Raw genomic sequence first — 26,527 nt, 5'->3', positions numbered from 1 at the left:
GTTTGCCCTACTCCACTGGATGCCCTGTGGCCTCCCTGCTCCTGTGTGGGGCTCGATCTCGGCTCATTGAAACCTCCACCTCCCAGGTTCAAGTGATTCTCCTGCCTCAGCCTCCCGAGTAGCAGGGATTACAGGCACCTGCAACTATGCCCAGCTCATTTTTGTATTTTTAGTAGAGACGGGGTTTCACCATGTTGGCCAGGCTGGTCTCAAACTCCTGACCTCAGGTGATCCACCCTCCTCGGCCTCCAGGGATTACAGGTGTGAACCACCACGCCCAGCCGGGAAAGCAGTTTTTCAAAGGCTCTGGTGTAGTGGAGAGAGCTCCATGTGAGATCAGACAGATCCAGTTGTAGAGGCTGGGTCCTCCTCACCTAGATTCTTCAGCCCCTAGCATGGGCTCTGGCACCAGAGTCAGCTGAATAAATGAATAACCCCAATTCCAACAATTACAGAATACGTGCCCTTGGGCAAGTCACTCCACTTCTGTGGCCTCAAGCTTCCTTATCTGTGAAATGGGGATAACTGTAAAACACCCTTAACCTGGATGTTGATGTTGAGAGATTCAGTAAGAAAATATGTAAAATGCCTTATATTGTGCTTGGCACATGGTAAGACGCTTAATATCTAAAGATATTTTTACCTCCCTTTGGGTTCATTCCTCCTCACGTGCAACTTAAAAGCACTTCAGAAACCGCAAAGCTATTGGCCCACTCTGTGAGTCCTTCTCAAGTATTCAGACAGGAATGTACATAAAATGGAGGCCTTGCTGGGACAGGCTGAAGTAATGTCATTTTCAGAAGCAGTGAAAAGCAGCAGAGCCAGAAGTTATTTGGGGGTTAGTGACTCAGGAACACATGAATGTCGGGAACTGCCCTTTGCTTTATAAATTGTTTCCACACAATTTCAGATATTTCCTGGAAAACAAATGTGAATATAAATATAATGTAAATGGGTAAACGAAAATGTATAAGGGGGAAAGCAAGGCAGGCAGTGGGAGATCACTGACACCTTAATTTCAATCCCAGTTTTGCCATGTGAAGCTGTGTGACCTTGAGTAACACACTTAACCTCTCTGACCCCTTTGCTTACCAGTAAATGGGGGCATTTCTTACCTTGAGAGGTTATTGAGAGAGTTCAGTAAGAGATGGCGTGTGAAATCATTGCTGATTATTTGTGTTAATTCTTCGAAGGCAAGCGCTGCTCCATACCCTGAGCATAGGGAAAGGGCCAACTTAGCTCCTGATCCCGCAGAGGTTCCAGTCTGAGTCGCTGGAATGGGAAGAGAACAGCGGACTCCAGGAGGTTGGGGTTGACCCTGAGCGGAGAGGAAGGACGAAAGGTAATCTGTAGGTGAGTGTTTCGGGGCAATGTTCGTTAATGCAAAAAATAAGAACAACCTGCAGAGCCAGGCACATTGCTTGCCCTCTGCGCCAGATCCTCGCGCGCACTCGCGCTGCCACTTTAGCACTCAGTGCTCCAGGCTCCGTGCTCCCTCCGCCGCGCGGCCAAGCGGTCTCCATTTTGGGGGAGCTGCGGAAAGCCTCGGTCTTTAAGTCGCTGCCCCGCCCCTGCAGGGTTGAGGCCGCCTTGGCCTCGTTCACATCGTCCCTTCTGTGTCGCCCTCGTCCGCGGCCTGCGCACCCTCCGCTCCGGCCCTGGACTGACACATCGCTTTTGGGGTCGATGCACTGTGTCCAGCATTCGGCCTGAACTGATTAGGCACTTGCTGTATGCCGAGCCTGAGGCAGCCCCTGCCCGGGCGCTGGAGGCGGGAAGCATAGATCTGGGATTCCAAGGCGGGGGTGTGTCCCGCCGGTGATTGAGGGTTCGCGGGGACAGGAGTTGAGGGGCAGGGAGGAAAGGGTTTCCGGGTAGAATGGGGGCGCGGTACGTTCTTAGGAGCAAAGTCGGGGGACACTAGCAGGCCTGAATCCCTGCTTGTTCAAGGGGATCGCGTGGATTTCTGTGCATAGAAACCACGCCCCACCCGACTAGTTCTCGCATGCGCTGCCCCACGCTCTTGCCACTGCCTTCGACTCTAGTAAATTCAAAGCGAAGAGCTTGAGCAGCTGGCTCGTTGGTCTAGGGGTATGATTCTCGGTTTGGGTCCGAGAGGTCCCGGGTTCAAATCCCGGACGAGCCCCTCTTTTCTTAACTTCTTTTATCTGCTTGGCACACGTAACTTGGCGTTCTACAGTCCTAATGAACGCGAAATGGGACCTGGCACAATTCGAAGAGGTCGCATCGACGATTGAAAACGAGCGAGCGGTTTTGCCCACTGGTTGCTATCTAAAGAATTCTTCCAGTTCGGTAAGTGCTGTTATTTAGGGTACTGAGATGAGGGAAAAGGAAGGGAAAGAAAATAAAGGGCTCGTCCGGGATTTGAACCCGGGACCTCTCGCACCCTAAGCGAGAATCATACCCCTAGACCAACGAGCCACGGCTCGCAAACCACTTTGTTTCACTTTGTAAGTAGAATAGGAGGCGCCCTAGAGCCTGCGCATTTGCGTCCCAGCGGAACAGGACCCACGCAATGGCCTGTGCACTTTGGGCTCGCCTCCGGTATCCGATCCTGTATCCGCACAGTGGGACCCCGAGACTCGCTCTGTCGCCCGCGAGCCCTGGATCTGGACGCAGGGAGAACGCAGCCAGTCCGCGCTGCAGCGGGGAAACGTGCCTTTCTGCAGACACAGGGACCACGAGTTTACACTGGACCTGGGAGCTGGGGCGGGAACGCGGAGAACTGCAGACCGGGAGCTGGGGGCGGTGGACTGGGATCCCGGGCAGGAGAATTCTCCCTGAATCATGTGTGGAGTTCCCTAACGCGCCTGCGTTCCAAACATCACCTCACCATCATCATCGTCATTATGATTACGCAGGTTGGGTAATCCTGGGTTCCTGGATGTCTAGCTTTGTGGGAGAGTAACTAACATTGCGAGGCTTTGGCCTGACTTTTCGGTCAAGGCTGGGTCAGATGTGCAGTTTCTTGGTTTAGCTACCGAATCCCGGGCGGAACCCACCGACTCGGGTTCACCGAATGGGCCTCCCAACATGTGGGGCGCCAGGCACGGTTTCCCGTGCTTGGCCTCTGCGTCCACGGTCCATGGGTTCTAGGCTCCCGGAGAAGCCTCTGTGGGAAACAGGGGTGCCAGACCCACTCCGAGAAACAGGTTCCATGGAGCCCTTCCACCTTGTGGCTCAGTGTCCTTGGGACATGTAGCCAATGTGTTTGGCATGCCCCCCTGGTGAAAAAGGGGTCACAAGGTCTGCCTTCTTGCCTGCCAGAGAGAACTGGGAGCTCCCCACCACCGCCCCCTGTCTCCCGTAGGAGAGCGGAAGGTAGTGGCTGTGCTGGCTTCCATCACAATGCTAGCAGCGGTGCAGATCCAGCGGTGCAGATCAGTCCAGCCAATTTCCGTTGCGCTCTCTGTCGCTCTCTCTCTCGCTCTGGCTCTCTCTTCCTCCCCACCCCTTTCCACCCCACACACACCCTGACTTCAAGATGAGGAAACTGAGACTGTGAAGCCCTGGAGGGACTTTTGCCCAGTGGCCCTTTTCCAAATTCCTTTCAGCTGTGTCCTGCGCCTTCAGGAGCTGGCTGGAGCCTCACGTTTCCTTATTCCCAGGTCTGAGGATGTGTGGGCAGGAAGAAATACCTTCAGTCGGTCGCTGGAAGCGTTTGTAAAGCTTCTTTCACTCCACAACACACTTCCACTGGCGCCTGCTCTGCCCCACCCGCGGGCTGGGGCCTGGGGACACTGATGAGTCAAGCCTGCCTCCTGAACCCCCTGCCCAGTGGTGGCCACACTGGCTGCACCCTCTGCCTAGCCCAGGGCTGTGGGCTGGTCTGCAAGGAGCTCAGTCTGGGCCCTGGCGGACTGTGGTTACTGCTAAACAAGGCTGTGGCCTGGACACACACCCAGGACCTTACATCCTCTGCCCAGGCCTTCTGTGCCTCCAGACAGGCCTTCCCCAGGGACAGTCCCACAGCCACAGTGTCTTCAAACTCTGCGGTGGCTCCCCAGGCCCTGGGAGCAATGGCTGAACTCTTTACCTGCCACCTGGACTCTCTGAGGCCTGACCCCTCCCCACTCACCTCTCCTCAGGCCCTCCTCACTCCATGAACACTCCAGTCATGGCTCCATTGGAAGTTGCTCATTCCAGCTGGGGCTGCCCCCAGCTTCCTGCACATTCCAGGCCTTGCAGTTTCTGCACCACCACCTCTGCCTCCAGGCAGACACCCCTCCAAGTGCCCCCAACCCCTGCACTCCCTCTCGCTTGGATGCCTGACCCCTGCACACATCTGTGTCTCCACCCACAAGAGTGTGAGGGAGGGTTCTCTGAGGAGTGGCCATGTCAGCACAGGGCCCGATGCAGATGACCTGTAAAGCGTTTGTTGAATGAGTGGTATTTTGTCTTTCTGTAAAAGCCGAAGCCAAAAAAAGACACCATCACAGCTCAAAGCCTGGTGTGAGTCAGAGGTTCAAGGCTTGCTTGCTCCCTCCATTGGCACAAAATGCCTGTCAGCCAAGAAACTTCTTAGGGAAGTGGTGGGATTCTCTGGTCCCTCTGCCAGCGCTGGGACCCTTGGAGATGACCTCACTGGACAGGGGAGTGGCAGGGCAGGAAGGGCTCTGATAAGTGAGAAGTTGACTTTCCAACCGGAAGGGCTCTGGCTAAGAGGCCTGCGTGAAGCAAGTAGGCTCAAGAATGTCAGGGAGGCGAGGCACGGGGTGGCTCACGCCTGTAATCCCAGCACTTTGGGAGGCCAAGGCGGGCAGATCACTTGAGGTCAGGAGTTCAAGACCAGCCTGGCCAATATGGCAAAACCCCATCTCTACTAAAACTACAAAATTAGCCAGGTGTGATGGCATGCCTGTAATCCCAGCTACTTGGGAGGCTGAAGCATGAGAATCACTTGAACCCGGGAGGCAGAGATCACGCCACTGCACTCCAGCCAGCCTGGGTGACAGAGTGAGACCCTGCCTCAAAAAAAAAAAAGAAAAAGAAAAAAAAAAGAATGTCAGGTCACAGAGGCCAGAGTATGCAGGACCACCCTAGGGGAGCAGGGGGGCTGCATGTGCCTCTCCCCAGAGTTTACTGAAAGGAAACCGGTGTGTGTGTTGGGGGAGGGGGCTTGGGGTCAAGGAGAGGGGGCGGGCTGTCTGCCTGCTGAGCCAGGAGTTGGGATATTGGCACCATCAGCCCTGAAGACCACTCCTCCAGGCATCTCTGGGCTGCTGAGGGATCCCTGAGTAGATGGTGTGATCTAAATATTTAGGCCCCCTCGCTCTTCTCTTTCTACTCTGGGAGGACCCAAGCCTCCACAGATGCAGGGCTATGATGGGTACCATGTGCTTGACAGCGCTGGAGAAGAGGCCTGGACCTGGCCAAGCAGGGGACCTTGGAGCAGAGGGGAAGGGGCAGGGAGACAGGGAGGAGGGGAGAGGGTGCTCTTCCTCCACACACACCCTTATTTATACTGTTCTTCCTGCAGGCAGCCCCGCATGGGGGCAAGGGGTGACACACAGAGAGAGAAGGGTCCACGGATTCCCAAGGTGCCCCGGATCCAGGGTGCTGAGATGCAAAGAGGAGAGGGTGAGTGGGGTGGAATGGAAGGAGGGAAAGAGCTGGAGCTAAGGTGAGGGCAGGGTGGGGCCAGGGGAGAATGAAAACCCAGCCTGTTGGTGGTTTCTTCTTTTTTTTTTTTAAGAGCCACAAGCTGAGATCAAAGGTGATATTTTTACAGCAACTGAAATAGAAAACCGCTGGGCACACAGTGGGAGGTGAGCAGCCGGCACACAGGCCCCTCTCTGCAGCCTGTGGCCACAGCAAGCACGCCGCCCTCTGCCATGGGGTGTGGGGGACAGTGTGGTGGGGATCTTCCCAATTCAGGTTCAAAGAAGATGTGAAGGGGATGAGCCACAACCCTTGGTGCTGAGAGAGGAGAGAGAGAGCCATGAAGGATCACTAGTCCAACATCCTTTCTGTTCTGTGCACCCACTCACCTGCTCACTCACCGAATCATGTGTGGAACTAGCTGGCCCCCGCATACCAGGAGCCATACTCAGGCCCACCAGAGCAGTGGTTCTCTGAGTGTGGGCCCCACACCAGCAGCGTCAGCATGACCTGGAACATGCTAGAAATGCACATTCTCAGGCCCCAACCCAGACGTACTGCTCCAGAAACTCTGGGGTGGGCCCAGCCCTCAGGGTTTTAACAAACTCTCCAGATGACTCTGCACACTCAGTTGGAGAATCACTGTGCTGCATGACTTCAGTTTCCACATTGCTGCTTTGGGGAAAATAACACGTGTCTCACAAGGTTGAGCCCAGTATTAGCTAACATATGTGCTAGATGCGCCACCTGTGCCAGATATCCTTCTAATCCCTTTATAACACACCTAACTCCTCACCGACTCTGAGATAGGAACTAATATTATCTTCATTTATTTCCTGAGATGAGGAAATGCAGGCACAGAGAGGCACAGTAACTTGGCCAGGGTCACACAGCTAGTAGGCAACAGAGCTTTGGAATCTACGGTTTTTAAAGCTCCCCAACAAAAAGCCTCCAGCAGTGAGTCTGGCTCCCAGAATGTGTTCTGGGCATGGTTGAGAATGTGATGATGGCAGTTAGCATTACCTCACCTGAACTTGCGATGATGATCCCCGTTTTGTAGATGTGAAATCTGCTGCCTTGTCAAGATCAGGCAGTGAGTCAGCTGCAGAGGCAGCCTGAGGGTCTGAAACCCATGTGGCCACAGGCCCTCACCATTCACAAAGCTTGGAGATCACAATATAGCATTCTGGTCTTCTAGAAACATCCCAGCGTGTTGCAGGTGGAATGTGGGCTCTGACAGAGGTGGGATGGAACCCTAGTTTGGCCACTCAGGGGCTGTGTAACCTTGAGCAAATCATCTCCCCTCTCTGAGCCTCCGTTTCCTCCTGTGAAGGGCTTGGTGACAGTTCTTACTTTGTAGGGTTCCTGTGAGGGCTGGAGAAGATGACGTTTGTGCCCAGCCCAGAGCGTGCATGATTGGGTATCAGAAAGCAACTTGTCCCTCTCTCTTCCCCCTTCCTGCTGCCACCTTGGTGGAAACACCAGCTTAGGACCCAGAAAAATCCTGGGAGAAGAAGAACTAAGTTCCCAAGTGATGGAAATGCATTTGTCCTCCAGTTTGTCTGTCCTTTTCCAGATCTTGAAACAGCTGCCCTAGCTGGGGTTTGGGGGGTTAAACACTGGCACCTGCTGTGCCTAGTGCAAGTCAGGAGTGGGGTAACCTGTGAAGGGAGGGGAGGTGTCCTTTCTGAGCCATATCCACTGGCCAGACATCCTCAATCAGCCAAAGCATCTGAGCATCCGCCTGCTGCAAGACTGAGTCTGGCCCCGGCATCTGAAGCTCATTAGCGGCCTGCTCCCCAGGGGCTGACCCTGCTTGGCGAGAATTATCCCAGACAGAGCCGCAGAGCAAAGACCAGGTGAGGTGTAGCCGTGAGGGGGTGGGGGGACGTATGGTCTCCCAGAGGCTCTGGGGGCCCCCAGAGAGCAGAGGAGGCTGGAGAAACAGCCAGAGACTCACGGGCTGTGCAAAGGGCAGCTTCCTCTTTGGGCCTCAGTTCCCTGACATGTGCATCCCTGGAGGAGGGGCAAGCAAGGCACTCACTGGAGGTCTTCCAGCCCTGACATTCAGGGGTCCCAACCCGACCTCTAATTCCTGGCCTTTGAGGTCCAGCCCAGTGCTGGTGGGAAGCGAGGGATGGGTGGCGGGAGCTAGGGATAATTCAGGGATGGGAAGCCATGGATTCCTCAGGCCTGGAGATCAGGGGAAGACCAGAAAGTGACACCACAGCTCAGAACAGGAAGCTAGGTGCTCCCTCAGTGCCCATGAGTGACAGAGATTGTGGTGTGGGTCACAGGCAAGAAAGTGGGTGTGAGCCGAGCCTGCCTTCCGAAGACGGGGGCCCGCCGGGCAGATGGGCCAGGATCGAGTTCTTCTCCCTCTCTGCACTTGCGCCTCCACCCTGCTGTCCAGTTAGGGCACAGCTAACTTTCACTGAGCAGTTTTTATTGTCCACTGCTTTTATGCCAGGCGCTGTGCCACGCACTGCACATGTATTGAAATAATTTAGCCCTTTCACTGGGCAGCAGGTCTCAGCCTGGAGTCCAGCCCTCACCTGGCAGCTTCTGACATTGACCTTTCTCCAGACACCTAGAGAGGTCTGACAGGCTGGCCCTAACCATGTCACTCAAGATGATGCCTCCTCACAACACTTAGCACTGACACTGGGCACCCTACCCTTCTACTGACAGGAATGATCTTGTCCCCTTCTCAGTCTCCTTCCCTCCTGGGAGCCAGGGCTCTGGGATCTGAGGAAAGGGGCAAGGAATGCTAGTCGAGAGGTGCTTCATGCAGACCTTGGTGAAGCCTGAAGAATGATCTCCACCCATGCAGGGGGCTCTCTGTGGGGACTGGGACAGGCTTGGGTCTCAGACAATCTCCCTGACCTTCCAGACAGCACTGGACCTACACACAGCCACAGTGGGCTTCTCCGAACCTTGGCTTTTCTCGGGACCTCATGACTTGGTTGCTGCATTCTTTCTTTAGACAGGTTAACATCATGAATAGGCCGGATGGCTGTTTCCTGAGCCAGGGAGCCCTGTGATTCATTTACCTCTCACAGGGCAACATTACTGGCATTTCTAAGAAAGGCCCAGAGGGACGGGGGGATCTCACCAAATTCACACAGCCTGTCAGAGCTGAGACAATCCTGGATGCCCAGACCCTGCCTAATTAAACAGTTTATCCCTTTCAAATATGAAATGTTGATTATATAACCATAGAAGAATTATAACATATAGATAAGCAAAAGTCAAAACAAATATGCTTTTCGTTTTTCAGAGAAACTTCCACTGCTCTTCCCCATCCCCCCCACCTCCCCAAACCACCCTCCCCGCAGCCCCAGACATAATCAATATCTCTCCTCCATTTGCCAACAGCTGCTCCCTAAGGAGTACGCCTTGACAGCAGATCCTGGAAGACAGCCTTAGACCGGATTCTGGAAAGGCCTGGAGTCTCTTCTGGAACAGCAGAGCTTCTGCCAAATGGAACTGTTTAAGTGCAGGATCTTGTAGAAATTACTCCCAGCCAGGAATCTAGAGACTGCGTCCAGCACTGTCTGGGCTGTGGATTGGCTGTGTGACCTTGGACCAGTCCCTGCTCCTTTCTGAGCCTTGGTGTCTTCAACTGTAAAATGAAGACTTAGACTTGATCAAGTGGCTTCCTTACAGCCGTTCTCAGACTGCCAACTTCTCTTGGGCAAGAGCCATGCCTTCTCTTCTCTAGCAAACCATAGAATTTAGAATCAGAGGACAGGGTTCAACACAAAGTCCATCACTTGGAGCCGGACTGTGTATGTGACCGTGGGCAGAGCACCACACTACTCTGACCCTCTGCTCCCCACGGAAAGACACAGACCACAGTGCTCGCCCTGTGGTCTGCCACAGATCCTGTGAGTGGTGGATGTCGAAGACCTTTGGACAATAGAGCGAGGTGCTCCACTGGGCTATCAGCCTGCCCCCTGCCTGCCCAGTGCCTGGCTCCATCCTGGCTCTGGAGATCTGGGCCCAGGCTTGTCGATGGAGCCACCATCTGCCCGTGGTGCTTACAGAGCTCTAGAAACAGGAGTGGGGACCCTGTGCCCAGCCTGCCATATAAAGTGTCAGTAACGCTGCCCAGAGGCCTCGGGGCCCGTGACATCATGGACAGCAGTTTCCACATTGGAGCTCACAGAGCTAAGTCCATTTGAAAAAATAGCACTGCCTTTTTTCTTCCTTTCTTTTTCCATTTTGGCTAAGGCATGGAAAGTGAAAGCTGCTGAATTACTGCAGGAAGAAGTAAAGGCTGGATTCTGAAAGTGGCTTTGGTTTCTGGGCCCTAAAATCAATGGCAGAACCTGGAAGCCTAGCCCCTGCTTCCTCATGCCCACCTTGCTCTTGCTCCAGGCTCCCCTGACAGGACCAAGGTCAAGGAAGAGCATAGCCTGCCTCTAGGTCCCAGATGGACCTCATCTTGCCATCTAAAAAACAGGCATGATAGCTGTTCCCCTGATCATTGCTGGTAAGAATCAAATGCAACGATAGCCATCCCATCCATCCATCCATCCATCCGTCCATCCATCCATCCATTCAGTGTTTACAAAACACCTTCTATATAGCAGGCACTATTCTAGGAGCTGGGGTAGAGCAGAAAGCAAAGCAGACAAAACCTCTGCCTGCATGGAGCTGCCGTGGTGGGGAAGACAATCACCAGGTAAAGAAGGAAAGGATGCAGGACGCACTATGGAGGAAACCACCATGGGTGGGGGTGGGGGGATAGAGAGTGCCAGTGGGGAGGCACAGGGTCTATTTGCAGTGATTTTTGTTTTTTAGGATTTGGGGTTTTTTTTGGTTTTTTTTTTGAGACAGGATCTCTCTCCGTCACCCAGGCTAGGGTGCAGTGCTGCGATCATGGCTCACAGCAGCCTCAACCTTCTGGGCTCAAGCAATCCTCCTATCTCGGCCTCCCAAAGTGCTGAAATTACAGGTATGAGCCTCTCCGCTCAGCCTGTTGGCAGTTTTAAACAGGGTGGTCAGGGCAGGCCTCACTGAGAAGGGGGCCTTTGAGAGGATGCTGGAGAGGTGAGGAGGAAGCCCAGGGTCATCTGGGGGAAGGGTGTTCCCAGCCCTGGAAGGACGCTGGCTTCGAAGAAGCAAGGCACAGGGTGGAAATGTTCCCTCCATGTGTCTCCTGCTCCTCACAACCCTCGGCTCCATTCTGGGAACGGCACGCTCTGGACTTTAAGGGCACAGTTACAGATGGTACGGTCACTTCTTACCCTGGAGAGGCCTTTGCCCACCCCCTCTTGCATGTCAGGCCCCAGAGTATGCTGAGTGTGCCGGAGAGAACTCAGACCTGTGGCCTTACTGTAGCAGGTGGGCATCAGGAGGCCCGGGCTCTAGCCTGGCTCTGCCATTGGCAATGTGACATTAATAAGGCACTGCCCCTCCCTGGGCCTCAGTTTCTCTGTTTTTTTTTTTTTTTTTTTTTTTTTTTTTTTTTTTTTGAGATGGAGTCTCGCTCTGTCGCCCAGGCTGGAGTGCAGTGGCCGGATCTCAGCTCACTGCAAGCTCCGCCTCCTGGGTTTACGCCATTCTCCTGCCTCAGCCTCCCGAGTAGCTGGGACTACAGGCGCCCGCCACCTCGCCCGGCTAGTTTTTTGTATTTTTAGTAGAGACTGGGTTTCACCATGTTAGCCAGGATGGTCTCGATCTCCTGACCTTGTGATCCGCCCGTCTCGGCCTCCCAAAGTGCTGGGATTACAGGCTTGAGCCACCGCGCCCGGCCTCTCTGTTTTTAAAATGCGGTAATTGGTGGTTGCCAAGGGCTGAGGGAAGGGGACAGGGGGACATGACTGCTACTAGGTATGTGGTTTCCTATGCAGTGATGACAATGTTCTGGGATTTGGTAGTAAGATGATTGCACAACTTTGTGAATATGCTAAAGTGAATTGTACACTTAAAAACCTTAAAGAAAAAGATGGTGGTTGGATAAGATGACCTGTAAAGGAAGGAACATTAATTTTTTGTGTGCCTACAACACCCCAGGGTCTGGATTCAGCACTTGCATATCTCATGACCTCTAGGGTTCCTTCCTGTTCTGACTTTCTGTGACCCACCATGGTGATATTCAATGTTGCAGTCACTCATCAAGCTCAGCCTAAGCTTGATTCAGGTCCACAGCTAGGCTGGGGAAGAGAAGGGAGTACAGTCCCTTCCTGAAGGGGCTCAATGTCTGTGGAAGAAATCAGAAGTATGAATTGTGCAAGAGGTTTGTTTTTTTAGGACTAGCTCCTTCCTTTCCTTTCTTTGTATAGGAAAAAACAAAACAAAACAAAAATACCAGGGTGGGCCAGGCGCGGTGGCTCACGCTTGTAATCCCAGCACTTTGGGATGCCAAGGCGGGCAGATCACCCGAGGTCAGGAGTTCAAGACCAGTCTGGCGGACATGGTGAAACCCTGTCTCTACTAAAAATACAAAAATTAGTTGGGCGTGGTGGTAGGCACCTGTAATCCCAGCTACTCGGGAGGCTGAGGCAGGAGAGTTGCTGGAACTGGGGTGGCAGAGGTGGCAGTGAGCCGAGATCATGCCAGTGTACTCCAGCCTGGGCAACAGAGGGAGACTCCATCTCAAAAAAAAAAAAAAAATAATAATAATAATAATAATAAAAGAAAAGAAAAAGAAAAGAAAAAAGTTCCCAGGGTGGGCACACACCTCTGTGGCAGTGCATGGGGCCTGGGGGTTGGTTTATTCGTGTGTGCTTCGGGGCCTTTGGGCTGGGTGAGCAGGATGCAGCAGTGGACAAGCCAGACCCAGTCTGCCCTTAGGGAGTGAGACAGACTTTGAAACAATCAAGCACACAATTAAGAATTTATTTCATTATTGCTATCAGTGCCACAAAGGGAAAGCTCACAGTGTCTTGAATAGCTTGAGAGAACACTGGCTCTGCTGGAGGAGCTTTGAGGGTGTTGTAGGAACGATGAAGGGGTATGGAGAGGTGTGGAGGTGACACAGACAGATATTCCAGATAATGTGGAAGCCCCAAGGGTCGGCTGAGGCCTGGCAGTGAAGGCAGAGGGCAGAGAGCCTGGAGGCTGCCCCAGAAACAAGCCAGGCCTGGCCAAGCAGGACCTTAGAAGTTAGGCCCATACATACCCATGTACGCCTGTTGTCCCCTCACACTTTTAATTGTCCCAGATGAAACAGTAAACTATACAGCCACCCTACTTGCAGGCCACGTGAAGGGGTTTGTCCTAAAAACAACCCGCATTCCAGGAAGGCCTGGTCATCGCTGCCTGCGTCCTGGCCTCTGGGCCTGCCGCTCTGCATGGCCAGCAGCAAGGGCCTGCCAGCCCGGCGGCCACAGCGGTTACTTTAGCCAGATGATGGGCCTGCTTGGCAGCTCCTGGCCATCCGACCCTGCTGTCCTTTTCTCAGGCAGACCCTGCTCCCACCCATGCCAGTTTCCCCTACTAGTATCTTGAGGTGAGAGCTTTTCCACCATGTCTCAGGCCAAGCATGGTTGTTGGCTCCAGGTTCGGTGAGCCGGTTTCCGGTCGTCCCCGCCCTCAGCCACTCCCTGAGGACCTGTTCCAGGCCTCGGCCGGGCCAGGGCCTCATGCTCTTTCCACTCTTGTTTTTCATTTCTGCCTCTCTTGATTGTCCTCTGTGTGACTGTCCCTCTGCTGGGCCTCCCTGTATCTCACCCCCCTCCTCTTTCTCGCTCTTCTCTAGGGTAACTTGGCATTATAGAAAAGCATGTGCTTCAGGACAGATGGAACTGGGTTCAAATCCCAGCCCTGTCACCTGCTGGCTGGGTGAGCTTGGGCAAATGTGTCCTCCCATCTGACTCAGGCTCCTGTCATGTGGAATGGGAATGAACCTCATAACTCTTGTTTCTCTGGGTGGTTGGGAGCTGAGATGAAGTCCACAAAGTGCCTTCTGGCAAACAGGAGGTGCCCAACAAACAAGCTTCCTCTTACCTTCCTCAGGCACTATCTTCTTGACCTGCACATCTCACTCACTCACACACAAAACAAGAAACAGAAGCCCCCAGCTGGCCCCTAACTACCTCCCAGCCCTAGACTTGACATCACCAACAGCATCCCTGCAGCATGCTCACGGCCACCCCACCACGGGGGTGAGGGAGGCTCATACCTGGAGGGCCTGGCTATAGTATGAGGCTCTCCAGGGGGACGTGGGAGGTGTCTTCTGAGCTGTGACTCAGGTGCCAGAGTCTTGTTTTTTCACCACATGCAGGACAGGAGAGGCAACCTGTCAACACCACCCCTGGCCTGCAGACTCCTCACTGTGTCCCCATGTCACATCCCTGCACTTTCCAGCCTCCAGCTCTTACCAGTGCCCTTGACCCCATCTGGAATACCCTTCTTCTCCCCGCTGTGCCCCGGCCCCAAGCCTAGGCGTCACACCAGCTCTGGGGCTTAGACATGATAGAGGAGGAAACTGAGGCTCAGGGGCATTCTGATGTTTGTGTTTTTTATGAGAATGTGTTCTGTGTGATATATTGTGTCACTTCTTAAAAGGCAAAATGAAACAGGTTGTCTGGGTTACAGTGGATCTGGAATGGAAACAAAGGTCTGCAGGACTCCAAATTTCTCATTCATCCTTTTCCCTCTGCCACACCCCTTACATGGTGGTGACTACATGGACCCTACTGTAACTTACTTCCTAGATGTCACTTAACAAGCAATTGTGTCAATAAACCCGCACATCTATGGCCATTGACTTTTATTTTTCTTTAAAGAAGCAGGGTCTTGTTCTGTTGCCCAGGCTGGATGCAATGGCACGATCACCGCTCACTGCAATGTCAATCTCCTGGGCTCAAGTGATCCTCCTGCTTCAGCCTCCCTAGTGGTTGGAACCACAGGTGCACACACCACATTCAGCTAATTTTCTTTTTTTAAATTTTGTAGAGACAGGGGTCTCATTATGTTGCCCAGGCTGGTTTCAGACCCCCTAATCTCAAGCGATCTTGGCCTCCCAAATTGCTGGGATTACTGTGTGATATATTGTGACCATGCCTAGCCTGGTCAATTGATTTTTGACAAGAGTGCCAAGACATCCAGTGGAGAAATAATAGGTGTTTTGTTTTTTTTTTTAAACAAGTGATGCTGTTCCAGCTAAAACTAGAAAATCCTTACAAGAAAACATAGATGTAAATCCTTGTGACCTTGAAGTAAACAATGGTTTTTTCTACATGGTGCCAAAAGCACAAGCAACCGAATGAAAAAATAGAGAAACTGAACTTCATCAAAATTTAAAATGTTGTGTTTCCAAGGATATTATCAAGAAAGTGAACAACCCACAGAATGGGAGGAAATACTTGCACATGAAGTATTCTAGTAACTGGAATACATAAAGAACTCTTTGCAACTCAACAAGAAAAGGACAAATAACTTAATTTTTAAGTGGGCAAAATATTTGAACAGGTATTTCTCCAAAGAAGATATACAAATAGCCAATAAGCACTTAAAAAGATACTCCACACCATTAGTCACTGGGGAAATGCAAATCAAAACCACCATGTGATATGCCATTCACACTTACCAGGATGGTTATAATAAAAAATACCAAATTAACAAGTGTTGTCAAGAACATGGAAAAATTGGAACTCTCATAATGTAAAATAGGACAGCCACAGCTGGGCACAGTGGCTCATGGCTGTAATCCCAGCACTTTGGGAGGCTGAGGCGGGTGGATCACGTAAGGTCAGGGGTTTGAGACCAGCCTGGCCAACATGGTGAAACCCCGTCTCTACTAAAAATACAACAAATTGAGCCAGGTGCAGTGGCTCATGCCTGTAATCCCAGCACTTTGGGAGGCCAAGGCAGGCAGATCACGTGAGGTCAGGGGTTTGAGACCAGTCTGGCCAACATGGCGAAACCCAGTCTCTACTAAAAATACAAAAAAAGTTAGCTGGGCATGGTGGCAGGCACCTGTAATCCCAGCTACTCAGGAGGCTGAGGTAGGAGAATCGCTCAAACCCGGGAGTTGGATGTTGCAGTGAGTCAAGATCGCGCCATTGCACTCCAGTCTGGGCAACAGAGTGAGACTCTGTCTCAAAACGAAAACAAAAAACAAAACAAAAACCAAAAAAATTTATCCAGGCATTGTGGCAGGTACCTGTAATCCCAACTACTTGGGAGGCTGAGGCAGGAGAATCGCTTGAACCCAGGAGGCAGAAGTTGCAGTGAGCCGAGATTGTGCCATTGCACTTCAGCCTGGGCAACAAGAGTGAAACTCCGTCTCAAAAAAAAAAAAAAAAAAAAATACAGCCACTACGGAGAACAGCTTGACAGTTCCCTTAAAGTCATATAGTTACCATATGATCCAGCAGTTCCATCCCAGGTACATATACAAGAGAACTGAAAGCATGTATTTCAGACAAACACTTGGCACGTGAATGTTCATAGAAGCATTATTTGTAATAGCCAAAAGGTAGAAACAACCCAAATGTCCCTCAACTGATGAACGAGTCAACAAAATGTGGTATATCCATACAATAAAATATTAACCAACCATAAGAGGAAATGAAGGAGTTTGATGCATGCTACAACATAGATAAACGTGAAAATGAACTTGAACTGTCCAGAATAGGAAAATCCATAGAGACAAAAAGAATTAGCAGTTTCTAGGGGCTGGAGTGGTGGGTGGAATGAAAAGTGACTGCTAATGGGTATGGGATTGATTTTTGGGGTGATGGATGAAAATGTTCTGAAATTCGAAAGTAGTGATGGTTGCGCAACTTTGTAAATATACTAAAAACCACTGAACGGTATGCTGTAACAGGGTGAATGTGTGGTATAGAAGTTATATCTCAAATATTTTTCCTTTCCAACTTATAGGTTCAAGCGGTATATGTACAGGTTTGTTACATGGGTAAATTGCATGTTATGGGAGTTTGGTGTATAGACAATTTTGTCACCCAGGTAATCAGCATAATATCAGTCTTTACCCTCCTTCCCCAATCCACCTTCAGATAGGCCCCCGTGTCTGTTGTTCTCTTCGTGTCCATGTGTACTCAATGTTTAGCTCCCACGTAAAAGTGAGAACGTGCAGTATTTAGTTTCCTGTTTCTGCATTAATTCACGTAGGATTATGGCCTCCAGTTCCATCCATGTTGCTGCAAAGGCCATGATCTCATTTTTTGTAGCTGCATAGTTAGTATTCCATGGTGTATATGTACCACATTTTCTTTATCCAGTCCACTGTTAATGAGCATCTAGATTGATTCCGTATCTTTGCTATTGTGAATAGGGCTGCAATGAACATATGTGTGCCTGTGTCTTTATGGTAGAATAATTTATATTCATCTGGGTATGTAACCATTAATGGGATTGCTGGGTCAAATGGTAGTTCTATTTAAGGTTTTTGAGACATCTCTAGACTGCTTCCACAGTGGCTGAACTAGTTTACATTCTCACTAGTGGTGCATACACATACTCTTTTCTCCACAACCTCACCAACATCTGTTGTTTTTGACTTTTTAATAATAGCCATTCTGACTGGTATGAGACGGTATCTTATTGTGGTTTTGTTTTGCATTTCTTTAATGATTAGTGATGTTGAACATTTTTCGTTGCTTTTTGGCCACATGTATGTCTTCTTTTAAGAGGCGTCTGTTCATGTCTTTTGCTCATTTTTTTAACTTAAAAATTGTTTTAATTATTACTTTTTAAAAATTGAGTTGCCCAGGCGGGTCTCAAACTTCTCAGCTCAAGTGATATCTCCTACCTTGGCCTCTCAAAGTGCTGGGATTAGAGGCATAAGCCACCATACCCAGCCTTTTGCTCATTTTTAAATGGGGTTGTTTTTTGCTTGTTGATCTGTTTGAGTTTCTTATAGCTTCTGGACATTAGACCTTTGTCAGATACATAGTTTGCAAATATCAAGTTTTTTTTAAAGGTACTTGTGTGGATCTGGAGAGAATCTTGCAGAACGCTGAGCCCAATGTTCTCCCTCTCCTGCTTCAACACACCTCCATGCTAAAGACGGGGAAACTATAGCCCAGAGAGGGGGAGGATCACACAGCATGTCTGAGACAGAGCAGGCTCTAGAACCTGTTGCCTATTGCCACCCCGCTGTTCCCTGACTAGACTGTTAGGTCTTGGAGAACAGAAACCTTTATTAATTTTGTACTCCCTGTAACAACAGCATAGGACTCAACACATTGTGGTGAAAATAGGATTGCTCTAATTGCAAGAGAGTAGATAGAGACCCTATTCTGATGATCCTAAGGAAACATGGATTCACTGGCCCCATAATTGGGAAGGACAGGCTCAGGGACTCAAATGGCACCCCATCTCCACCCCCCTACCTGTTTCTTCTTTTCCTTCTTCATTGTCCTTGTCTTCCTCACATGGCAGGGAATACAGGGTAGGAAGCTCTGGGGATCACGCCTTTGGAACTTGCATTCCAAGGTGGGGCTGACTCCTTTCTTCCAGAACCCATTCATGCATCACAGGGAAATAGCTCTATTTGGTCCAGTTGGGTCAATTATGTGGCTAGGAAGATGGAATTCTCCACAAGGCCAGGCCTTCTATCAGGGGACTGGGTTCTGTGCCTGAGAACCCCATCAGAACTTCATGAAGTTGGGGGATGGCAGGGAGGGGTATTGTTATCATTAGAAGTGAAAGAGAGGTTGGGCAGGCAAAAACTCAGCTGCCCCCTCCCGTAAGCACTCAGGCCATTGTGGGAATGATCCGCTAGCCAGGGGAAAAGGCAGTCATGGTGTTTGGATGCAGAGTGGCCTGGGGTTCAAGACCCAGCTTCTTCACTTTCTGGCTGTGTGCAGGTGGGTAAGGGACCTCCCAGAGCCTCATTTTTCTGGACTTCAAAGTGAAAACAATAATCCCAGCCTATAGAGTTGTAGATATTTGAGATAAGGGCAATGCAGTGATAGCCCAGAGCCTAGTGCATGGTAGGGGTTGTGCTCAGGTTGGTCATTGTCATTGTTATTGATGCTTTGGGTGGGTCGATATTTAGCTTCAAGTCAGAACCTGGGGATTCTGCGAAAATGCTTCAGACAGTGGGAGCTTGTCTAGGCCCAGACCCCTGCACCAGGGTTAAGGGGAATGGCAGTGAGAGAGATGACTCCTCCCGGGGAAGGATTATAGATGTCCTCTGTGCGGCATGAGAGGTGACTTGACCCCTAGGAGTCCTGAACTCAGGGTCAGCCCAGCACTGCCCCAACCTGCTGGTTGACCTTGGCCTGGTGACCTGCCATCTCTGAGCTCAATGATCCCTGAACCAGTGACAGCTCTGCATGCCTGCTCAGGATTCCTGCTCATCTAAGGCTGCTAGAAAGTCAACAGTGTCACCTCCCACACTCCCTGTTTTTTTAAAAGGGATCGAGCAGCTCTTACCACAGAGTTGAGCATCTGCCCTTCTCAAGGCCCTGTGCTGGGCTTGAGGACTCAGGTGACTCTGACCCAGCCTGCCCTCAAGGGCCTGCAGCCTGGCTAGGTGAATCAACATGGCGCCCTGAACAAGGATAGCTCAGGCACTGACTCCCTGTGTGACCTTGGGCAAGTCACCGCCTCCCCCTGGAGCTCTCGTTTTCCCATCTGTAAGAGAAGGGGTTAAACGTGAGGATGAGAGCCTACGCCCCAAAGAGGTGGATGGAGAGCCCACCCCCATACCTCAGCCTCGGCTTGGAGTCTAGTGACATCATCCACAACCCTCTCCCGTTTCCCTGACAACTGGGGTGCTAGCCGAGGCTCCCCAGTGGCCCAGACCGTCTGGATTTCCTTGCACATAACTATAGCTCGTCCACATTTTCACAATTAAATTGTCAGTTTGGGTTAAGTGTTGTCTGCTGATGGCTGTCAACCTCTCTCTGGCTCTCCTCACTCTTCACCCAGAGCAGGTAAGTGAGAACGTCCTGCCTGTCCCTCAGTGACATGGAAAGGGACTAGGATATGAGTGAGAGGCAGGAGAACTGGGTTCCAGGGTAGTTCTGCCATGCACTTGCTGTGTGATCTTGGGTAAGTCACTTGCCCTCTCTGGGCCTAGGTCTCCCCATCTTAACAACAGAACTAATCACCTCTGCCCAGCCTCCCTCTCAAGCCAGTGGCGAGGCTCAAAGGAGCCCGCCCATAACTGTGGCAGGGCTTAGAAAACTGGAAAGCTCAGCTTGAGGTCTGGGATGGTTAATAAAATGAGCAAGCGGACCTTGAGAGGGACTTCTCTGAATCCCCACCAGACAGACAGGTAAGTCAGTTCCCCTCTGGTCTACCCAGCATCCTTCTGGCTACAGATCTAGCCCAGGTCTTCTCCCTCTCAGGTCTGTTTCTAGATTGAAAAGGACAGAAAAAGTGCTCTTCCCAACAGGGCTTGGCACTGAAGATGCAGAGCAGAGGCGCTAGACCAGAGGACCAAGGGCCCTGCTTCCCACAACAGGTGTGCCCACGCAGGTGGCTCAGCTGCTGCCTCAGTGGCCAGGCTGTCCCTCCCATCCACTAGCCCAAGTTATTCCTGCTACTACCCCAACTTTCCCCTCATAGGCTTCCAGGAGCTCCATCTCCCCTCACCTCCCCATCCAACCCCAGACCTGCCCCAGACTTGAATCCCAAACCTGACCTTACCCCTTCCCTCTTCAGACCTCCTCCATGTCTCCCTTGGCAAAGCCCAAGCTCCCTAGCCCAGCACTGAAGGCCCCCCATGGCATGGGCCTGGCTTCCTCTCCCATTATTCTCCCTCCTGTTGGTCTTCTTGCCACCAGCACCGAACCACCCACTTACCCTTCTCTGAAAGCAAACTTCTCCTTCTTGTCTTTGCTTACACTGTTCCCCTGCTGGGAACGCCCTCCCACTTCCCCAGTCACCTGACAATTCCTCTCCCACCTGCACATTATTTATATAGACATGAATGCTAAGTACGGATGAGCTCTCCATCTGGAACTGTTTATGTACCTGGCAGAAAAGGAACTAACCTTTATCAAGGACCGATTACATGCTGAGCATTTTACATACATCATCTCCCCTTTAAGCCCCACAGCAACCCAGGCAGTAAATTTCACTCCTCCTATTTTTCAGGTGAGAAAACTGAGGATCAGAGACATGAAGTGTCTTTTCCAAGGCCAAACAGAGGTTGCTTTTGAGTTGCAACCCCGAACTGTGTGATGCAGAGCCCATGCTTGTTTTAGGGCCAGGCGGAAGCACTTCCCTTAGGGTTATATCTGTGTCCGGGGACACAGATATAAAATACTGTACATATATAAATAACTGTACATATATAAAATAACAAGTACATAAAAATACTTGTTATTAAGTGAGGTTGTGCTGCTTTGTAATGCTAGGGACCATTGTGATGTGCCTAACGCTATCCTATATAAGAGGGGACCCCAGGAAGACAGCCAGGACCCCTGGGGGAATCACAGGTCTCTGCTCTAGACGGAGGAGGACCTTCTCCAAGACAGAGCCATTCATAATGGAAGACACCATCCTGAAGGGAGTGAGCTCCCATGCTTGGGGGTATGCAAGCAGAGGCTGGATAACATTCATGCATTCATTTGGCAACTTTGTAGGAATTACTGTCCAGCCCTGGTGCAGTACTGGGGACACAGCAGCGGATGACAGAGCCATCACTGACCACATGCTGCCCCCAGATCAGCAGAGGCATTACAGGGCTCTGGTGGCCAGAACCTCCGGGTTATGAGAGGGGGTGGCCCAACTGTAAGATTCTAAGATTCTGAAATGACATTAGACAAATAATTGCATTTTTTTTTTTTTTTTTTTTTTTTAGCTTTTTCACTCTTTAAGCCTGGCTGCTGCTTGTCTCTATTGCTACATAACAAACCTTGTCAAGATTTAGTAGCTTAAAGCCATAATGGACTCTCCTGCTTCTGTGGGCTGGCCCAGCAGCTCTGCTGACTTTGTGGCGCTGGCTGGCGCGGCTGCATGTGACTGATGGGCCAGCCGATACAGCAAAGGCCTCTCTCTGCCCCAGCCTGGGCTTCTGACCTTGCAGCTGGGCTGGGCCCCCACAGGGTGAAGGCAGAAGCTGCAAGGCCCCAAGTCCTGGGCAGCAGAATACAGGCCACATCTACTAGTCAAGCAAGCCATGAGGTCAGCCTAAATGGAGGGGTGGGGACAGAGCCTTCGCCTTTGCATGGAGTCACACTCCAAAGGGTCTTTATGTTCTGGGATGGGAGGAATTGGTGCTACTAAAAAGCTGCCTCACTGGCCTGCTCAGAAAGGCTTCAGAACCAGTGACAAATAACTGCATGGCTTATGCCTGGATGTCAGGACACCTGATTTCTGTCTCCTGCACCACTAACCAAGTGATGTACGACCCTTCTGTCAGCGTCAGCTTCTACATGTGTACAGTGGGGGCACTGAGCATGGTAGGTCTCTGGCGCTGTGTGTGTGTGTGATGGGGTGAAACTCAGACAATGCCTCCCCTCTTCTCCCAGGTGCAGAGACGCTGACCTGTACACATATCAGAGAAGCAGAAGCCCAACTGTAGAAGAAACTGCCATCCTGACACAAATGCCCCTTTGGCCCACTGCTTCCTATGCCTCCTCTTCTGGTGACAGGCACTGCACCCGGCCATGCCCAGAGCCCCTTTCCCGTGGCAATAACAGATGTGCATCAAAGGGAGAGCGCAGGACTCAAACAAGGCCAATCAGCCGCCTTCCCTGGGACTGATTCAGAAGCCCTAGGAGACAGAGGTCTCATCTGACTCGAATTTCTAACTGGGGCTGTTAGTGGCTGCATCCCAATGGGGAGAAATGAGGCCCAGGTGAGTTCAAAGAGAGCAGGAAGAAGCAGAAGTGAGTTTGAGACAGCACAGCGTCTCCAGGGGCCCAGGGCCCCAGCACCAGCCCCGAGCCCTCCTGAGTGCAGTAGGGCCACGAGTTACCCGGTTTCTCCTGTGGGAACCAGTCAATTTCTCTGGTGTTGAAGCTGGTTGGGGTTGGGTTTCTTCTCTCTTGGAGCTGCAAGAGGCCTGAGAAACACAAACATTGTCTCCTGAGCAGCCACCACCATGATGAAACAACTGAGAGCTGAAAGCAGCCTTTCAGACGTGACGCCCTCAGTAGACATGACGGGTGGCATTTTGTTACGTGCACCCAGGAAAGACACCTCCTGTCTCTCCGTGGTGCCCCAGGCCTGCTCCCTGAGCCCTGTAAAATAACAATACCTCCCCTGGGGTAACCGAGGGGGAGGAGGAGGACATACCCTAGCCTGGGTAGTGGGCAGAGGTTCCAGCAGCCCACAGACCCAGGGCTTGCAGCCAGGCCCACTCACTGACAGAGAGATCCTGCATGAATAACCTGACAGACCTGGCCCAGTGTGCTCATCTGCAGAGCAATGCCTGTCTCATGCATAGGCACAGAAACTGCCTGGTACACAGTAGGTGCTTGTTCAACCAATACAATTTCTTACAATGTTATTTCTCAGTAACATTGAGAAGGAGTGGTTTCGTGGCTTTCCTGTTTTGCAGATGATGAAACTAAGGATCTCAGAGACTGAGTGACTTCCCTGGAGTCCCTCGGTGGGTTAAGTGGAGGAGGTGAGTTTGATAGCCAGGCCCAGGTGCTCTGATGACAGGCCTGCTACTATTTGGTCCCCTCACCCCACCCTTGCCTGGAAGATCTGGCCTCACAGGGCGTTCCAGAAACAGCTGGGCTGCTCTGCTCAGACCCCCTGTTCATGTGTCTTCTCAGAAAGGCCTTTCTAAAAGCACCCTGGTGGTGGAAGCAGTGCCCTTTAGTCTCATTGTAACCAGTGAGAAATGGGAAATGGTGATGACGGCCTCTGCCCTGCCCTGCCCTGCCCTCCCCAGAGATGTGTCCAGAACCAGGATGAGGGATCTCAAAAAATGGCTCTGGCCGGGCGCAGTGCCTCACGCCTGCAATCCCAGCACTTTGGGAGGTCAAGGTGGGTGGACCGCTTGAGGTCAGGAGTTCGAGACCAGCCCGGCCAACATGGTGAAACCCGTCTCTACCAAAAATACAAAAATTAGCTGGGTGTGGTGGTGGGCACCTGTAGTCCCAGCTACTTGGAAGGCTGAGACACAAGAATCGCTTGAACCCAAAAGGCAGAGGTTGCAGTGAGGCGAGACTGCACCATTGCACTCCAGCCTGGGCAACAACAGTGAAATTCTGTCTCAAAAAAAAAAAAAAAAAAAAAAGATTCTGGGAAGCCAGCATCTGCCAGGTGGCCTGGGGTCGGGAGAGGGAGAGTACCTGTGGGCTTCCTTCATCCACATTCATGGCTCATCCTATGGCACAGGTTGGCTTGGTGGTGAGACGAGCATGGCCTAGGGAGTGCTGATTCCAAGCTAGAAGGAGTCATCTGTGGAGCAGGTCCAAACCCAACCAGGAGCCTGGGATCCATGAGTCCAGCCCATGCCAGCTGCCCCCAGCCAACCTGCAGACATGGAAGGGAGAGGCATATGCTTGTGGATGATGCCACAGAGACTCTGTACACAGCAAAAGCAGAGCAAAACACTGTCACTCTTTTTTTTTTTATTTATTTTTTATTTTTTTGAGATGGAGTCTTGCTCTGTCACCCAGGTTAGAGTGCAGTGGTACCATCTTGGCTCACTGCAACCTCTGCTACCCAGGTTCAAGCGATTCTCCTACCTCAGCCTCCCAAGTAGCTGGGATTACAGGTGCCTGCCACCACACCTGGCAAATTTTTGTATTTTTGGCAGAGACGGGGTTTCACCATGTTGTCCAAGCTGGTCTTGAACTCCTGACCTCAAGTGATCCACCCACCTCGGCCTCTCAAAGTGCTGGGATTACAGGCGTGAGCCACTGCACCTAGCTGTCACTCTCTTTTGATTCCCTTGGTGAAGCGACAGCAGTGAGCTGAGCAGGGCCCCACCACATCCGCCTTTCACACACTGCAAAGTCGTTGCCCAGGGTGGGTGATCTTGACCCTTCTCCTTACTGACTGGTTTCAGCTTTCTCTGGACCAGCCTTCGTTGCTGTGGGAGGCATAAAGTGCTGAGGTCCGAGTATGGGTAGTGGGCTTAGGGAAGACAGAGAAGGCTTCTGGGGGACATCTGGGGTTGTGGTCACACAGCATCCTTGGGTCAGGAGCCCCAAGATGTGCGGGTTCTAGAGCTGAAAAGGCCCTTAGAGGTTCAACCCTTCACTTATAGATGGGCGACTGGGGCTCAGACAAAGCAAAATAACTACCTGACTCACACAGCAAACTAGTGACGGGGCTCAGGACTGCAACCAGTTCTCCTGCACCCCCATCCGGCGCCCCTGGAAAGAGGTGACTGCCCCCCACCATCTCCACCAAGGCTTTGGCCTAAGGGAAGGAAGCTGAGGTGGGCAGAGGGGTCACTAGAGGTCAGCATGGCAAACGGAACTGTGTCAGCCCTCACCTCCATGTCCTTTCAGCCTGGGTGCCTCCCTGGGCAGGGCTGGTGCAGGGATGGGGGTGGGGGGAAAGGGGTGTGCCCCTGGCCAATGGCAGTCAGGCAGGGGCTGAGAAGCCAGCTGACAGGAAGCCCCCAGCATGTCTAGGCGATCAGATCACCAGAATCGCCTGGGCTGATTGAGAAGAAAAATATATTCACATCCACGTCCACAGCGGCAGCAGCCAGGGGCTTGGGGCCTCATCCCTTCTGAAGAGGAGTCTGCAGCCCAGGTGGCCAGCACAGGCCAGATACACAGTGGCCCTTGAGGAGGACTGGACAGAGGGAAGGGGGAAGGTCAGTTGGTTCTAAAGATGAAAACAAAATTCTTCTCAAGTACTGCCTATTATACACATGGAGAGACTTGGGTGCAGGGAGGGGCAGACCCTCACCCCAAGTCTCCTTTGATTTTCAATGCAAGCTTTTGGCATCACTTTCTCATAGCCCTTCCCCCTATCCTACCCCCAGGCAGGTTTCCAGCCCTAGCTGATGATGCCTGTGTCCTGATCCAAAGGACACAGCTGAGTAGCTGGCAGGGGGCAGGAGGGGGCAGGGCTGAGCTTCAGGAGTATGGGATGTTCTCCTGGTTTCCTTCAACTCCCCACAAGACAATGGAAAGTCACTATCCTTCCCCCATGTGTTCACCGGGAGCCACCAGCCATAGTGGACTCTGAGCCAGAGAGATCTGGGTTCAAATATCAGCTCCCTTTTGAGCCTCAGCTTCCACATCTGTGAAATGGGAATACTAATCCTGATCTTGGAGAAGTAGAGGATTCCATGGGATTGTATTATTCCCATTTTATGGGTGAGAAAACTAAGTCTCGGGGAATTTAAGCAACTTGCTCAAGATTACACAGCTAAAAATAAAACTGGGCAAAATCTGTATTGGAATCCAAGTTAAATGACTCCAAATTGCTTCTGTTTCTACTCTAGCTGGGAGCCAGAGGATTTCTGGCAGGAGGACTGCTGGAAATGTTTGGAGGCAACTGACTGAGCCTCTTAAATGAGCAGAGGGGTGTGCATCCCAAACAGACAGAGGCCACCTGGAATGGCTCTGACTGAAGTGGCCAGGGGGCCTGAGGCAGGGGAGCTAAGGACACTCTTGGGCCCCCGGAGGCCTTTGCCCTCTGCCCCCCCTTCCTCCCTTCCTCAATGCCCCAAGCCCCACTGTCTTTCCACTGCTTTTTTGATCAGATTGCCCCAGTGTTCTGGCATAAGAGATGGGGGTGTCCCAGCGTGTGTTCCAAAGGATATTCCTGTGATTGTGTGCAGGAGTACATGTTTGGCATTGTACACTTGGGAGCTGTGTGTGCATGGAAGCCCGTGCATGTTTGCACATCAACTGTGTGGGCACAGGTGGTCTGTGTGCAGCCTCCCCTTCATGACGTGTGTGCGGCCATTTCACACCTCTGTGCTATTGTGTGTGAGGGCAGATGATGTGTCCCGGTATCTCCCGAGTGTGTTTGTAACCATTTGTGGGGTGATATGCCCCTGGCTGTGTGTGAGGACTGGCTGTGTGGGAGTGCT

At 51.7% G+C, this 26,527-nt stretch overlaps 2 long non-coding RNA genes and 2 other non-coding genes across 5 annotated transcripts in view; 2 read left to right on the top strand and 2 right to left on the bottom strand.

The window, feature by feature from the left end:
• The first annotated feature begins 1,252 nt into the window (after positions 1-1,252).
• The window catches only part of LOC102130131 (uncharacterized), a 26,144-nt gene continuing 869 nt past the window's right edge, over positions 1,253-26,527 (top strand). The window contains exons 1-5 of one of the 2 annotated variants that reach the window (XR_010580925.2): positions 1,253-1,353; positions 2,201-2,313; positions 5,501-5,601; positions 9,001-10,120; positions 22,035-23,017. This is a non-coding gene — a long non-coding RNA (uncharacterized lncRNA). Of the gene's footprint in view, positions 1,354-2,200; positions 2,314-5,500; positions 5,602-9,000; positions 10,121-21,519; positions 21,688-22,034; positions 23,018-23,068; positions 23,138-26,527 lie in introns of those variants that run through there. The other variant, XR_012423533.1, reaches the window with a different exon arrangement.
• On the top strand, positions 2,075-2,146 carry TRNAP-UGG (transfer RNA proline (anticodon UGG)). Its single transcript has one exon. It is a non-coding gene; the product is annotated as a tRNA-Pro (tRNA).
• On the bottom strand, positions 2,371-2,442 carry TRNAP-AGG (transfer RNA proline (anticodon AGG)). The gene has a single exon. It is a non-coding gene; the product is annotated as a tRNA-Pro (tRNA).
• Positions 21,337-26,527, bottom strand: part of LOC123568722 (uncharacterized) — a 10,451-nt gene continuing 5,260 nt past the window's right edge. Inside the window, exons 2-3 of the long non-coding RNA XR_006692204.3 lie at positions 23,814-23,997; positions 21,337-22,570 (exon numbers count right to left, since the gene is read on the bottom strand). This is a non-coding gene — a long non-coding RNA (uncharacterized lncRNA). The remainder of the gene's footprint in view (positions 22,571-23,813; positions 23,998-26,527) is intronic.

This window comes from Macaca fascicularis, chromosome 14 (assembly GCF_037993035.2).
Source record: "Macaca fascicularis isolate 582-1 chromosome 14, T2T-MFA8v1.1".
Taxonomy (NCBI): Eukaryota; Metazoa; Chordata; class Mammalia; order Primates; family Cercopithecidae; genus Macaca; species Macaca fascicularis.
Note: the sequence above shows the minus strand (reverse complement) of the source record. Positions and strands in the feature narration are given on the sequence as shown.